The sequence below is a fragment of the Lissotriton helveticus genome, chromosome 1_2, assembly GCF_964261635.1.
Source record: "Lissotriton helveticus chromosome 1_2, aLisHel1.1, whole genome shotgun sequence".
NCBI lineage: Eukaryota > Metazoa > Chordata > Amphibia > Caudata > Salamandridae > Lissotriton > Lissotriton helveticus.
Genome location: NC_136058.1, coordinates 443,859,483 through 443,876,768, shown reverse-complemented (window position 1 = coordinate 443,876,768; position 17,286 = coordinate 443,859,483).

The following is a 17,286-nucleotide window of genomic DNA, read 5'->3' as shown; positions in this document are numbered from 1 at the left end:
TTAAAAAATAAGTGTACGCAATGGCTAAATGCAAATAGACCATTACCCTCAAACATCTCAGGGGAAATACTTGCTGTCAGAAGAGTGGAGTGGATTGGGGAGGGACCAAAAACTGTGGCAGGAGATATCATAGTAATACATTTTAGGGACACCTCTGCTGTGGATCACATCTGTAATGCCCCCCTGGGTGGATCAAACACCCAAATATATCCACTACACCTGTCATATTTCTATCCCACCCCACCCCAGAGATTAGTCTATCCTAACAGGGCTTTTCGAAGGAGGGGCCACTGTGGCCCACCAAATAGATTGCAACAGTGGCAAGTACTAGGGGAGGGCACTTTTCCATACGACATTACAAACCCACTACAAGCCCACTGGAATAGGTTTGGCGTATTGGAGGAGGTGGATTGACTACCACTGGATGGAAACTCTCCACCTCAACCTGTAAAGGGAAAACTTATAAAAGAGCCCACACTGAAGGGAAACACACTATCCACTACCCTCGGAGAAAGCATGAGAGAGGGATACAGCGAGAAGGGAGAACTAGAGCAAAAATGGGGGACCCAGCTTACAAATCATGAGGTACCGAGGAAAGACACGTGGGAGGTACCCAGCTCAGAGAAAGTAGAAGGGACAAACTTAGATAATGTATCTGTCCCAAATGGTATAACCTTGGCAGAGGGAGACAGGACAATTTACCCACTTGGGGTTGGGGCAAACATGCTGGATGTGCTGGATGGACTCAAAATTGTATCCTGGAATATAGCAGGATTTGCCGCCATATATGAGGTACAGGAATGGAGAGAATACATCACCAGGTTTCACGTTATATGTTTACAGGAGACCTGGATGATTGATTCTAATCACTTCACTATAGAGGGGTTCAAGTGCTTCCCAGTCCCTGCCCGAAGGTCTTCCTCAGGGAGAGCGGTGGGAGGGCTATTAATATATGCTGATCTCCGGATAGAAGGGGTATGGTCCAACTATAACTGGAAATCGCAGAATATGCAGGCGATAGGCCTTCGATCCAAAGGTATAAACATCTTACTGGTAAACTGGTAAAACGCTGTAGGTGCAAATAGCAGGGGAAATGTAATAAAATAGGTAGACTCCCGCTTAAATGCCCAGCTATCGGTGGCAAAGCAGCAGTTGCCCCTCGTGTCGTCCTTTTAGGGGACTTTAATTGCCACCTATGTGGGAATTTAAGACCACTAAACAAGGACTGGTCACGGTGCACAGTGGAGAAAGGGCCACACTTTGTACACTCTCCTGAGGGGTGGGAAATAGACAAGGTGATGAAAAGGCATAATCTGGTCCACACGATGGACATGGTCGAGATGGGTAGCGCTGGGGAACTCAGCCCAACCTTTAAGGGTAGAGGATGTCACTCGTATATAGATTTCATTATGGTTTCCCCCACACTTAAAACATGGGTGAGTAGGGCGGCAGTTGAAAACAGTATATTTAGGGACAATAACCCATTGGTGGTGGAGCTAAAATGTTTAAAAGTTAAGAATTCACCACCCAGGGTAGATATGATAGAAAGGATAACAGACCAAGGGAAAAGGCTTAGATGGTCCAAAGCAGACGGGGATAAGTTTTACAAAAGCCTAATAACCACAGGGTCAGATGCAATAAAAGTATGCATCAACCTAAATAACGAGGGAGTGGCGGTAGTGACTGCGTTCGAAGAGATGGCACACCTCATCGACGGACTCTTAAAGACCACCATAACCAGGGCACTAGTCACCACACCCCGATGGTTTGACAAAGAATGCTCAAAGGCACATAAAGATCTTAAACATAGCCTAAAACAGCGTCCCAGGGATAGTACTTGAATAGCCCAAAGCAGTTTGATTTATAAAAAGACGCTAAAGACTCACAAAGTTAGCCTCCAAAGACAAGCCTGGTAGGATTTAAGGGAGGCGGCAGAAAGAAGAGACCTGTCCGAGTTTTGGAAAATGTAAATAATCCATGTTTCCAGGACTCAACCGCCCCACAAATCCTGAACACCATCCTACCAGAGCAGTGGCAGGCCCATTTTCAGAACTTGTATAATCATACAGGAGAAACAAACCATGATGAAGGGCAGACGCTAAAGTTGACCGCACGGCTAGAGATTACCTTGGCAGAAGTGGAAGGGGCAATTCTGGGGCTAACCAAAAACAAAGCGCCTGGCCCAGATGGTATACCCCCGACCTCTACCTTAGCAAAGTGGAACTGTGGGCTCCCATTCTTACGAGGGTCTTGAATGCGTCAGTAGAGGCAGGCCTGCCGCGCTCTTGGTCCTCGGCAATGATCGTACCAATATTTAAAAAAGGGAACCGGGATGACCCCCAATGCTATCGCCCAATATCCCTGATCGATGTCACGGCGAAGGTGTTGGGTCGTGTCATTCTAAAACGCCTGTCAGAATGGGCTGATAGTAATCAGCAAATAACAGACATTTAATATGGGTTTAGGGAGGGAAGGTCAACCACGAATCAGTGCCTGAACCTCTACCTCTTGATCGCCAAGTACACCATAGCCAGCAAGGGGGCGGTCTATCTAGGGTTCATGGACCTCTCCGCGGCTTTTGATCACGTGAACAGGGAGAAACTATGGGCCCTGATGGCAGGCCTAGGGGTGGAACAAGATCTAGTTGACATCCTTAAAGCCCTACACTGGAATACATCTGCGTCTGTCCGCTATAGTCAAGATGGAAGTAAGACCTTACCATTCCCATGCACGAGCGGAGTGCGGCAGGGCTGCATTTTAGCTCCATTTTTGTTCTCACTGTACATTAACAGCTTGGACAGGGAACTATGGAAACTCGGAGTGGATTCCCCCAAACAGGCTCCCGCCCAATCCTCGCCCTGCTTTACGCGGACGTTGCGGTGCTGTTAGCCCGAACACCACGGGGGCTCCAGAGGCTGATTGAGGGATTCGTAAGTTTTATGGCCACACTCGATCTGTCAGCAAATCTGGACAAGTCATATGTCATGTTAGCGGGGGCAAGACCAAACAAGAAATTTGCTTACAAGATAGGCTCCCACAAAATAGGTATGGTCCAGTCCTTCTCTTACCTAGGTGTACTATTCGACGGGCTTCTAAAGTTCCAACCCCTGGCAGACAAACATGCTGCAAAACGGGTGGCCTCATCAGGGGCTGTAATGGTCCCCGGAGCAAGTAATGAACTTGTACAGATCAATATGCTGCGCTAAAGCAGCCTATGGGGCGGAAGTTTGGGGCTTTGCAAACACACACCAGGTCCAGGCAGAAGAAAATACGTTTTTTAGAAGGATCTTGAAAGTACCGCAAAGCACCCTATCCTACATCATACACGAGGAACTGGGAGAACCTTATATTGAAGATCAAATCAAGATCAGGCCGCTCCTGGCCTGGGTCAAAATCTGGTCTAACCATGAGGCTGGTTTGAGCAGGCAAATCATCAAAGACTGCCTGAATCGTGACAAAGGGAGCTCCATCCCCTGGATAAAATATGTTAAAGACACTTTAGAGACTATTGGTTGTAAGAACTTCTATACTGTGCCTGAAGCCCTTATCGCCCAGAATAAGACAACGGTCAAGAAACTGTTTGGCGAATGGACAACCATGAGTAGGGCGGCCATAGAAGAGCGTAAATCCACGGTTGTGTATTATAGATCACTGAAAACGGAAACTGGAATGGAACTCTATTTATCATTGACTCATATTGCACAAGACAGATTTTATATGACCCGTTTTAGGTTCAACATGTTGCACCATCTACTGTCAGTTCCCTCTGATTTTACTTTAACGGTGGAGCAGAAGGGTACCTGCGGCTGCGACAATAGGTCTCCGCAGGATACCCTTCATTTCGTATTGTTACAAGCAAAATTCAAACACGCCAAGGCAGCCCTTTTGTTTTTGCGGAAGGCCACAGATGCTTACACACTGTCCTGTACAACGAGTTTTATTAAGGTGGCAATGAGACTAAGGAATATGAGAGAGATAAGTGATTGTAATGCCCTGTAAATAGAGACTGGATAATAGGAAACCTCCGATATGTAAGCATGTAATGGTTTTTATCTTTTTAACTTGGCTTTTTAAATGTTTTTATGTACTTTTATGGTATCTTTTGAAGTGCTGAATAAAGATATTTAAACTGAACTGAACTGAGTAGTAGATTGAGTAGCAGAGAGTAATGGAGAGTAGTAGAGAGCATTAGAGAGTGAGTAGTAGAGTGTAGTAGAGAGTGAGTAGCAGAGAGTGAGTAGTAGAGAGTAGTAGAGTGAGTAGTAGAGAGTGAGTAGTAGAGAGTGAGTAGTAGAGAGTGAGTAGTAGAGAGTAGTAGAGAGTGAGTAGTAGAGAATAGTAGAGAGTGAGTAGTATAGAGTGAGTAGTAGAGAGTGAGTAGTAGATTGAGTAGCAGAGAGTAATAGAGAGTAGTAGAGAGTATTAGAGAGTGAGTAGTAGAGAGTAGCAGAGAGTGAGTAGTAGAAAGTAGTAGAGAGTGAGTAGTAGAGAGCTGTAGAGAGAGTAGTAGAGAGTGAGTAGTAGAAAGTAGTAGAGAGTGAGTAGTAGAGAGTGAGTACTAGAGAGAGAGTACTAGAGAGAGAGTACTAGAGAGAGAGAGTAGTAAAGAGTGAGTAGTAGAGAGAGAGTAGTAGAGAGTGAGTAGTAGAGAGTAGTAGAGATAGTAGTAGAGATTAGTAAAGTGAGTAGTAGAGTGAGTAGTAGAGAGAGAGTAGTAGAGAGTGAGCAGTAGAGAGTGAGTAGTAGAGAGTAGTAGAGTGAGTAGTAGAGAGTAGTAGAGAGTGAGTAGTAGAGTATGAGTAGTAGAGAGTGAGTACTAGAGAGAGAGTACTAGAGAGAGAGTACTAGAGAGAAAGTAGTAAAGAGTGAGTAGTAGAGAGAGAGTAGTAGAGAGTGAGTAGTAGAGAGTAGTAGAGAGTGAGTAGTAGAGTATGAGTAGTAGAGAGTGAGTACTAGAGAGAGAGTACTAGAGAGAGAGTACTAGAGAGAAAGTAGTAAAGAGTGAGTAGTAGAGTGAGTAGTAGAGAGAGAGTAGTAGAGAGTGAGTAGTAGAGAGTAGTGGAGTAGTAGAGAGTAAGTAGCAGAGAGTAGTAGAGAGTGAGTAGTAGAGTGAGTTGTAGAGAGTAGTAGAGTGAGTAGTAGAGTGAGTAGTAGAGTGAGCGGTAGAGTGAGTGGTAGAGTGAGTAGTACAGAGCGAGTAGTAGAGAGTAGTAGAGAGTCAGTAGTAGGGAGAGTAGTAGAGAGTGAGTAGTAGAGAGAGTAGTAGAGTAGTATAGAGTGAGTAGTAGAGTAGTAGAGATCAAGTAGTAGAGAGTGCGTAGTGGAGAGTAGTAGAGTGCGTAGTAGAGAGTGAGTAGTAGAGAGTATTAGAGAGTAGTAGGCACTGAGTAGTAGAGAGTGAGTGGTAGAGAGTAGTGGAGTGAGTAGTAGAGAGTAGTAGAGAGTGAGTAGTAGAGAGATTAGTAGAGAATAGTAGAGTAGTAGAGTGAGTAGTAGAGAGTGAGTAGTAGAGTAGTAGAGAGTGAGTGGTAGAGAATAGTAGAGAGTAGTAGAGAGTGAGTAGTAGAGAGTGAGTAGTAGAGAGTGAATAGTAGAAAGTGAGTAGTAGAGAGAGAGTAGCAGAGAGTGAGTAGTAGAGTAGTAGAGAGTGAGTGGTAGAGAGTAGTAGAGTGAGTAATAGAGAGTAATAAATATCCTTTTCTGAATGATTCATCCTATCTTTATGGACAAAAACACTTTTGTGAATTCGTCACCCAGATGTAACTACTACCTAGCCTGCCCAGCTGATCTGCGTGTATTCTACACTCAACCAAGGCCTTCCCCTCTCCCGGGGCTGTAGTGAGCGAGCCAATGACGGCTTGAGCATGGTTCCAGTCAGATGCCCCCCTGAGCTCCCCTTGGTGCCTCAAGCCTACAGAGAGCCGAGCCCAGAAGCTGTGGATTGCACCCTCTGCATTCATGCTCCCCCTGGCACATCATTCTCCAGGCCTCTCCGGGGGCTGCGGTTTAGAGGCTGCTCAGTGTCTGCCTCTACTTCCGCGATCAAGATGCAAAAAGCCTGTGTGACACGGGCTAGAAAACCCCCAGCACCCAGGGGGCTTGGAGAATGAGGTGATTGAGCACAGAGGGAAGGGAGGCAGAAAGAAAGAACTAGGTGGAGAGGACTATAACCGGATTGGTAGGAGTAAGAAAGAAAGAAGGAGAAACAGTGAAGCAACTAGGTGGAAGAGGACTATAACCGCATTGGTGGGAGTAAGTAAGAAACAAGGAGAAACAGTGAAGCAACTAGGTGGAAGAGGACTATAACCGCATTGGTGGGATTAAGAAAGAAAGAAGGAGAAACAGTGAAGCAACTAGGTGTAAGAGGGCTATAACCGCATTGGTGGGATTAAGAAAGAAAGAAGGAGAAACAGTGAAGCAACTAGGTGGAAGAGGACTATAACCGCATTGGTGGGATTAAGAAAGAAAGAAGGAGAAACAGTGAAGCAACTAGGTGGAAGAGGACTATAACCGGATTGGTGGGAGTAAGTAAGAAACAAGGAGAAACAGTGAAGCAACTAGGTGGAAGAGGACTATAACCGCATTGGTGGGATTAAGAAAGAAAGAAGGAGAAACAGTGAAGCAACTAGGTGGAAGAGGATTATAACCGGATTGGTGGGAGTAAGTAAGAAACAAGGAGAAACAGAGAAGCGAGAGGTGGGGGGGCACTTGGAGCGAGTACAAAGCAAAGTGAGAGATGATTAAAGATAGAAAGGGGGTAGAGACAGTAAGAAAAGGTTTTGAGCATGTTATGTCTCTCTTAATTTTGGTAATTTATTTAATAAAATACTAGACATACTTTCTTACGTGTGCAGAACATCCATTATCCTCCATATATCACAGCTAGCAAAATCCTGCAAGTCGTGCAATAATCAGGGCCACTAATTATGCGGTTTAAACTGCGGTGTTTCCGGTATAGTTGTGCATTTACTGTATTTGCCACATATTCCATAATCTGCTGTATAATCTGCATCTTTGATACAATGATAAAATAACAGGCGGCTGACTGCGCCACAACATCTGAACGGGAAGGTGGAACATGTTTAAGTCTCGGGACAAATGCTTGAGAATCCAAACCAATAAAATCAATGACTGTGTTTTCTGCCCCTCGCCGCCTGTTTTTCGGGACCGTCCTTCCCACATTTCATTGTAAACTGTACCCTGTAATTGTTTCTGTGCCACTGCTTTTGACTGTGTTGGCTTCTGTGCCGTTTCTTGACTGTGTTGTTGCCCCTCGCCACCCATTGCGGGGCCGTTCTTCCCGCTCTGTGCACCGCCCCCGCTCACCGCCCGGGCTCCCCTGCGGCCCGCCCCTTTTTCTCTTCTGTACCCTCTCACTCTCCCCATTCCCTGCCCCGCTCCCACCTCCCAGCTGCCCCTCCCTCCCACTTGGCCATGAACGCGCAGCGGTCACGCGCAGCGGGCGCGTTGATTGCGTGCCAAAGGCAAGCCCGTCTACGCCCGTCCACGCCTGGACCACGCCCAGCGCCAGAACCCCTGGACCTCGCCAGACCCAGACCAACCGACTGAGATACGACACCGCCGCCCTCAATGCACTCAACATCGGACGACTGCCCGCCTGCTATCAAGCCACCTCCAAGCTCACCCACGGACCCTTCACCTGTCAAGTCTGCAAATTCACCTGCCTCCATAACCACTCCATGCCTGCCAAACCTAACAGCAACAACCACCTCAAGTGCATCCTCCTCAGCACCCGCTCCGTACACAAGCACGCCATCGACCTCTGGGACCTCCTCGACACGTCAGCACCTACCGTCGCCTTCCTCACGGAAACCTGGAAGAACACCTCCTCAGCCCCCGACATCGCCATAGCCATCCCGGACGGCTTCAAAATCACCCGGAGGGACCGCATCAACAAGACAGGTGGAGGGATGGCCATCAGCATCACAACTAACACCGTAGACACCATGCCCACCGCCGAACACCTACACTTCCAGATCCACACCGACCCCCAGACCACCCTCAGAGGAACACTCATCTACAGACCCCCCGGGCCCGTGCGAACAATTCAGCGGAATCGTCGCCGACCTCATCAGCCCGCACGCCCTAGCCTCTCCAGACTACATCTTCCTCGGAGACCTGAACTTTCACCTAGAAAACAACAACAACGCCACCGACACACTGCTCGACAACCTCGCCAGCCTCGGACTCAAGCAACTAGTGGACTCCCCCACTCACCTCACCGGCCACACCCTCGTCAACATCTTCTCAGCCAGCAACCACATCGCTTTCAACCACTGGACCGATCACAGCTGCATACACTTCACGTTCAAGAGGACCACATCTTACCACCACATGCTTCGGATCCCCCACAGATGCTGGAGCAAAATCACCATGGACCAGCTCACCACATCACTGAGCCAGAACCCACCTGACGACACCAACACACCCGACGCCAATATCGCAGCACTCAACCTCGCACACTGGATCACCAACTGCGCCTTCGACCTCGCTCCACTAAAGAACACCCACAGCAAGACCACCACCAGAAAACCCCCAAGGTTCACTGACGCCCTCAAAGCCACAAAAAAATCCTGCCGCGCCCTCGAAAAGACCTAGCGCAAAGAAAGGACAACGGAGAACATGACAGCCCTCAAAACAGCCACCCGCAAATACCACCAGCAGATCCGGAACACCAAGAGGACATCGCTCAAGGAACGGCTAGACAACAACACCCACAACAATAAGGAACTCTTCAGCATCATCAAAGAGTTCTCAAACCCTAACACCATCAACAACGACATCACCCCTTCGCATAGACCTCTGCAATTCCCTCGCCATGTTCGTCCACCGCAAGATCACAGACATACACGACAGCTTCGGACCCCAACCTCCACCCCCGGACACCAGCCCAACGACCCCCACCACCGCCATCAACTCCTGGACCCCCATCAGGAGTGAAGACACCATCCACATCATGAACACCACCCACTTCGGCTCCCCCGCAGACCCGTGCCCCCATCACATCTTCAACAAGGCCGACATAACCATCGCACCCCACCTACGGAACGTCATTAACAGCTCCTTCACATTAGCTACCTTCCCCGAGAGCCCGAAGCATGCTGAGATCAACGACCTTTTGAAAAAACCCATAGCAGACCCCAGGGACCTCAAGAACTTCCGGCCCATCTCACTTCTCCACTTCCCGGCCAAAGTCATCGAGAAGACCGTCAACAAACAGCTGACCGCCTTCCTTGAAGACAACAACTTGCTCGACCCCTCCCCGTCCGGATTTCGTGCAAATCACAGCACAGAGACCACCCTCATCGCAGCCACAGACGATATCAGAACCTTGATGGACCACAGAGAAACAGCCGCCCTCATCCTCCTGGACCTCTCTGCAGCCTTTGACACCGTATGCCACCGCACCCTAGTACACCGCCTCAACAACACGGGCATCCAGGGGAAGGTGCTGGAATGGCTCACCTCATTCCTCAACAGCAGACACAGAGAGTCCTCACCGGCAGAACACAGAGAGTCCGCCTCCCCCTTCCGCTCCTCAGCAACCGAGATCATCTGCGGCGTACCCCAAGGATCCTTGCTCAGCCCAACGCTCTTCAATATCTACATGAGCCCCCTTGCCACCATCGCACGAAAACACAACATCAACATCATCTCCTACGCCGACGACACCCAGCTGATACTCTCCCTCACCAAGGACCCAGCTACCACCAAATCAAACTTCCATGAAGGAATGAAAGAGGTAGCTGACTGGATGAAGCACAGCCGTCTCAAACTCAACTTGGACAAGACGGAGGTCCTCATCCTCGGACAGTCCCCCTCAGCATGGGACAACTTCTGGTGGCCCTCGGCTATGGGCACCGCACCGACACCCACAGACCATGCACGCAACCTGGGCTTCATCCTGGACTCCTCGCTCACAATGACCAAACAAGTCAACGCCGTCTCATCATCATGCTTCAACACCCTGCGCATGCTCCGGAAGATCTTCCGATGGATCCCCACCAAAACGCGAAAAAAAGTCACCCAGGCCCTCGTCACCAGCCGACTGGACTACGGGAACGCCCTCTACGCTGGAACTACCACCAAACTCCAGAACCGTCTCCAGCGCATACAAAACGCCTCCGCACGACTCATCCTCAACATCCCCTGCCACAGCCACATCTCTACCCACCTGAGAAACCTCCACTGGCTCCCCGTCAGCAAATCACATTCAGACTACTCACCCACGGACACAAAGCACTCCACAACATGGGCCCGGAATACCTCAACAGCCAACTCACGTTCTATACCCCCACCCGCCAGCTCCGCTCAGCCAACCTCACCATCGCCACCATCCCACGGATCCGCAGAGCCACCACCGGAGGAAGATCATTCTCCTACCTGGCAGAAAAGACCTGGAACTCCCTCCCCACCCACCTACGACTGACCCAGGACCACCTCAGCCTCAGGAAGCACCTCAAGACCTGGCTCTTCGAGCAGTAGCAGCACCCTGCCCCCCCCAGCGCCTTGAGACCCTAACGGGTGAGTAGCGCGCTCTACAAATTTCTGATTGATTGATTGATTGACTGATTGATTGAAACCCCAAAAACAGTCATGTCAGTCTGGGTGGAAGGCGACTGAAGAGGCACGTGGCAAGAAAGCCACTTGTATGGCCTGTCCAAAGCTTTATTAATACCATTTCCGAAGGGCCGTAAATATTGCCATAAATCCACGTGTCACTGAGCTTTAATACAAGCATATGACACACACCGTTTATGAGCATCCCTTCCAGGAAGGACTATTTATTCACCCTCCGATAACCTATCAGTCTCAACCCCCACCGCACATGTCCAAAGAATGCCTGCAGAAACCACAAGGCTGAGACAAGTCACTATCCTGCCACGTTGTCACTATATCTAATTGAGGGCTTCGAGATGCTGCCAGCACAGAACCCGCCAACGCATCTCATATCTCTTTCCCTAGAAACCCTGGTATGGGGAGTTAGCAGGGACCTCACAAGTGTCGCTGGTCTTCTTCTCTATCATATTGTGCTAGGATGGCTCCTAGTCCTACGGGACTGGCGTCTACTGTTATCTCAGTTTTCTTTTTTGGATTGAAGTAAGCCAAATTTTTGGCCGACTCTACAGTTTTTTTGATCTCTCTGAACGCCCATTCACATTGGGTGGACCACTGAAAAGGCTGTCCTTGTTTGGTGAGCATCCTCAGGGGGTAACTTAATGTGGCGTAGTCAGGTATATATCTGGAGCAGTAGCTGGCCATGCCTAGGAACGATCGTGCATCGCCGACGTCATCTGGGCTTGGTGTGTCGTTTAGTGCTGCTACCTTTTCCGGGTCTGGTTTCATGCCACTTCCAGAGAATTTGTGGCCAAAAAATGTCAGCGTTGGTTTGTGGAATTCACACTTGTCTTGGTTGAGTGTGAGGTTGGCTTCCGTTAGTGCATGACAGACCTGATCTAGTGCCTCGTCGTGTTCTTGAGTGGTTGCTCCATATACTAGGATGTGATCGCTATAGTTTAGGACATGTGGAATGTGATGAATCGTTCTCCTGACCGCCTCTTGGAATATTTCCGTTGCCGGGGACACCCCAAAACTTAGTCTTTTGTATCTGAATAGCCCAAGGTGCATCGAGAATGTCCTAATATATCTTGACCTTTCATACAGTTCTAGTTGGTGGTATCCTTAGTTGAGGTCTAGTTTTGAAAATATTTTTGCTCCGTTGAGTGAAGTGATCAGGTCACTGATGTGAGGGCCTGGATGCCTCTCTCTCTCCATTGCCGTGTTAAGCGCTCTCATATCCACACACAGACGCACTCGGCTGATTTCTCCTTTCTTTGGGACTACCACGACTGGGGAGACCCATGGGGTTGGTCCCTCTGTTCTCTCTATGATATCGGCTTCTAGTAGGTCTTGGAGCTCCTTCTCCACGGCTTCTTGCAGGTGAAACGGGATTTTTCGGTGGTGTTGTGCCACCGGTGTGATTTGTTCATTTATATGCAGTCTTATTTGGTAGTTCTTCATTTTTCCCAGGCTTTGAAAGAGCTTGGGGAACTTCTGGATGATGGCTGGTTTGTCAGCGACTCTGAATAAGATGTCAACCAATTTCAATCGTTCTGTAGTGGCCAGGCTCAGGAGGCAGTCGGCCTCAGTCCCCTCGATGACATGGATGTAGGCTGATATTGTGCGATCTTGGTATGACAGTTCGGTCGCAAACTTCCCAAGACACATTAGTGACTTCTTGGACATCCACGTATATACTTGTACATGGGCGTTAGCCAGCTTGGGAGGAGGTTTCATGCGTTGGTATTCGGTTACAGGTAAGTAGTTTAGCGATGCCCCACTGTCCAGCATGAACTTGGTGGGGTGAGAGCCAACTCTGATGTCTAACCGCTGGTACTCTTTCAGCCAATCAGGGTCAGCTACACAATAAATGTATTCCTTTCGGTCTTGGGAGATGGGTGATGTAGATCGGGATTCTCTTGATGACGACCGTCGAGATTGATATGTCCTACAAGAGTAGCAGCTGGATTGTGACGACCCAGTGGATGAGTCTCGTCTATCCTGGACTGCTCTGACATGGTGACGACTGCTTGAAGGCTGATGTTGCCGGTGCCTTCCCCTTTGATCACTCTTTGGTACCGCCCCGCACATGCTTTCAACGTGGTTGTCTCTACCACACTTCCGGCATTGTTGTCCTAGTGCTGGGCATGCATCTGCATGCGGGAAGTCGTATCCGCATCTGTAGCATTTGAGTTGTCTGTCTGATCATCCCTTAGTGTGACTTGTGCCTTTGTGTCCTTTGCTTGACTGGTGGTGATGTTTCTTGGATCTGGAGGAACGCACCTGTGGTGGGGATCATCCATACACTTGTCGAGACTGCATCCTGAATGCTTGTTCCCGTCTCTCACCTTTCCCGGCTTCTATTTTCTTCACATGTTCACCGGCTTGTTCATCTACTCTCGTCATCTCTTCGATCTCTTCCAACGAGTAGCTTCTCTTGAGCAGTTTGCGTCTCAGTGGTTCAGAGAGACAATCTTCTATGACCCTCAGTCGAAGGGCGTCTTCAGTTGAAAACATGTCAAAATCACAGTATCTCGCCAACCGTCTCAGACGTGTGACGAACACCCCCATTTGTTCACCTTTCTCTTGTGCGGCCAGGTTGAATGTGTACCGCTCATAGTCAACGTTTCTTTTGTGCGGTTTAGTGCTTCGCAGACTTTATCGTAGGAACCAGAGGACTCATCTGGCAGTTCTTTTATGATTCGTCCACCTTCCCTGCCAATCACGTTCTTGAGAGCAAACAGTTGCTCTTCGAGGTCTGTCACCTTGGACGCTTTCATGAAGTCCTCAAAATCTTCTATCCATTCTTGCGATCGCGGACCCATGCCCCCGCCAGATTCAAGAACGAGGGGCTGGGGTGGCGCAGAAATGAGTCTCTCATCATGCCTGTGGGGGCTGGGTAGGGCATTGTACACCTGTGGTTCCGAACTGCTTTTACAGACCTGGTTCACTCTCTGTTATTTTATTATTTTTTTGTTGCAAACGCCAGTGTTTGTTTGTTATTTTCTGTTGCACTCACCAGTGCTTGTTTGTTATCTCCGTTGCACTCGCCAGTGCTTGTTTGTTATTTTCGTTGCACTCGCCAGTCCTTGTTTGTTATTTTTTGTTGCACTCGCCAGTGTTTGTTTGCTGTCTTTATTGCACTTACCAGTGCTTGATTATCACTCTTGTTGCACTCACCAGTGCTTGTTTGTTGGTCCTGTTACACTCGCCAATGCTTGTTTGTCACTCGCCAATGCTTGTTTGTGGTTTCAGGCCCTTTGCCTGACTTCAAGATGGCCGCCGATGATCCCTCGCAAGGGATTGGACACTGCTACCTGACTCTAAGATGGCCGCGCGGGAATCTCGTTTTTGGTGGGATTTCAGACGTTTTGCTTTATTTCTTCACCGGAGTCACTCTCACTCGGCGCTTTCACTCACCGCTTGTCGGTTGCAGCCAGGATCCACCGCTGGAGTCACCGCTTCAGGTAGGGCAGCTTTCTTTGACTCTTGCCGCAGGGGTGGGCTCCCGGTGGGCACTTTAGACGCGACACTCCAGCCTCTACACGCGGGGCGAGCTCCGTTTCTTCTGCCGCCGGGGTGGGCTCCCGGTGGGGACTTTAGGTGACCTGCTCAAACCGCCCACACGCGGGGCAAGCTTCGCTTATTCCGCCGCCGGGGTGGGCTCTCGGTGGGCGCTTTGTGCAGCAGCTCTGGGCTGGTCGATTACCGCCTGGTTGCTGGGGTGAACGCCTCTTCTCTGGGGACGCTCACTGAGCTAGCCGTCCTCAGACAAACGTGCTGATCGAGGCACCCTCGTCGCCAGTTGTAGTGTCTAGCGTCATACAAACACACGCAGACACGGGTTGCAGGTCACAGCTACTTTATTTCTGATGCTTCTTCCTCGTGGGCTAACTGCCGTCCCTGGCCCCCGGCTCCTCCCTTTCTGCCCGCCCTCGTCCCCACTCGGGCCTGTCCTAGTGCCCGGTATGTATGGGCACTACTACACCCCCCCTTGGCCTCCCACTCATAAATAACAATCGCATAAACTAACTTTGCCCGTCTGTGATTTAAAGCATCAGGAAATCCTTCAGCCCACATGACCTATGTGCAAAAATCCCTTACTTAGCATATGCTTCATGGCAATGTCATTTTTGGTAAAGCCTCATGTTAGCCACAATTTCGTACCTTGACAATTGACGGGCAATTAATTATTACGCAGTTTGCAGAGGAAGTAAGAGTCTGTGTTTTAGAATAGCGCGGTTGAAATGAAGCATCATTCTTTTCTGCACCAATAATAACACTCTCCGTGCAGCTGAGATTGAGATTTGTATAATTGTACAGAGTGCACATTTGCAAAAGTGATTCAGAGTAACTGGCCCGTCTATATTTCTTGACGCACTTGCCTCTAAAACTTCCTTTTTGTCTGCTGCACAGTGTTGATCCACGAGTGAGGTCTTGTCAAGCTAAACAAGTGTCTCTCAGCCCCATCAAGCTTCCTTCTCAAGTGTCTCAGTCCCATCAAGCTTCCTTCTCATGTGTCTCTCAGCCCCATCAAACTTCCTTCTCTTGTGTCTCTCAGCCCCATCAAGCTTCCGTCTCATGTGTCTCTCAGCCCCATCAAGCGTCCTTCTCATGTGTCTCTCAGCCCCATCAAGCTTCCGTCTCATGTGTCTCTCAGCCCCATCAAGCGTCCTTCTCATGTGTCTCTCAGCCCCATCAAGCTTCCTTCTCAAGTGTCTCTCAGCCCCATGAAGCTTCCTTCTTAAGTGTCTCTCAGCCCCATCAAGCTTCCTTCTCAAGTGTCTCTCAGCCCCATCAAGCTTCCTTCTCAAGTGTCTCACAGCCCCATCAAGCTTCCTTCTCAAGTGTCTCTCAGCCCCATCAAGCTTCCTTCTCAAGTGTCTCACAGCCCCATCAAGCTTCCTTCTCAAGTGTCTCTCAGCCCCATCAAGCTTCCTTCTCAAGTGTCTCTCAGCCCCATCAAGCTTCCTTCTCAAGTGTCTCTCAGCCCCATCAAGCTTCCTTCTCAAGTGTCTCACAGCCCCATCAAGCTTCCTTCTCAAGTGTCTCTCAGCCCCATCAAGCTTCCTTCTCTTGTGTCTCTCAGCCCCATCAAGCTTCCTTCTCTTGTGTCTCTCAGCCCCTTCAAGCTTCCTTCTCAAGTGTCTCACAGCCCCATCAAGCTTCCTTCTCAAGTGTCTCAGCCCCATCAAGCTTCCTTCTCAAGTGTCTCTCAGCCCCATCAAGCTTCCTTCTCAAGTGTCTCTCAGCCCCATCAAGCTTCCTTCTCTTGTGTCTCTCAGCCCTATCAAGCTTCCTTCTCAAGTATCTCTCAGCCCCATCAAGCTTCCTTCTCTTGTGTCTCTCAGCCCCATCAAGCCTCCTTCTCAAGTGTCTCTCAGCCCCATCAAGCTTCCTTCTCTTGTGTCTCTCAGCCCCATCAAGCTTCCTTCTCAAGTGTCTCAGTCCCATCAAGCTTCCTTCTCATGTGTCTCTCAGCCCCATCAAACTTCCTTCTCTTGTGTCTCTCAGCCCCATCAAGCTTCCGTCTCATGTGTCTCTCAGCCCCATCAAGCGTCCTTCTCATGTGTCTCTCAGCCCCATCAAGCTTCCGTCTCATGTGTCTCTCAGCCCCATCAAGCGTCCTTCTCATGTGTCTCTCAGCCCCATCAAGCTTCCTTCTCAAGTGTCTCTCAGCCCCATCAAGCTTCCTTCTCAAGTGTCTCTCAGCCCCATCAAGCTTCCTTCTCAAGTGTCTCACAGCCCCATCAAGCTTCCTTCTCAAGTGTCTCTCAGCCCCATCAAGCTTCCTTCTCAAGTGTCTCACAGCCCCATCAAGCTTCCTTCTCAAGTGTCTCTCAGCCCCATCAAGCTTCCTTCTCAAGTGTCTCTCAGCCCCATCAAGCTTCCTTCTCAAGTGTCTCTTATCCCCATCAAGCTTCCTTCTCATGGGTCTCTCAGCCCCATCAAGCTTCCTTCTCAAATGTCTCTCAGCCCAATCAAGCTTCCTTCTCTTGTGTCTTTCAGACCCATCAAGCTTCCTTCTCAAGTGTCTCACAGCCCCATCAAGCTTCCTTCTCAAGTGTCTCAGCCCCATCAAGCTTCCTTCTCAAGTGTCTCTCAGCCCCATCAAGCTTCCTTCTCAAGTGTCTCTCAGCCCCATCAAGCTTCCTTCTCTTGTGTCTCTCAGCCCCATCAAGCTTCCTTCTCAAGTATCTCTCAGCCCCATCAAGCTTCCTTCTCTTGTGTCTCTCAGCCCCATCAAGCCTCCTTCTCAAGTGTCTCTCAGCCCCATCAAGCTTCCTTCTCTTGTGTCTCTCAGCCCCATCAAGCTTCCTTCTCATGTCTCTCAGCCCCATCAAGCTTCCTTCTCTTGTGTCTCTCAGCCCAATCAAGCTTCCTTCTCAAGTGTCTCTCAGCCCCATCAAGCTTCCTTCTCTTGTGTCTCTCAGCCCCATCAAGCTTCCTTTTCATGTCTCACAGCCCCATCAAGCTTCCTTCTCAAGTGTCTCTCAGCCCCATCAAGCTTCCTTCTCTTGTGTCTCTCAGCCCCATCAAGCTTCCTTCTCATGGGTCTCACAGCCCCATCAAGCTTCCTTCTCAAGTGTCTCTCAGCCCCATCAAGCTTCCTTCTCTTGTGTCTCTCAGCCCCATCAAGCTTCCTTCTCAAGTGTCTCTCAGCCCCATCAAGCTTCCTTCTCATGTGTCTCTCAGCCCCATCAA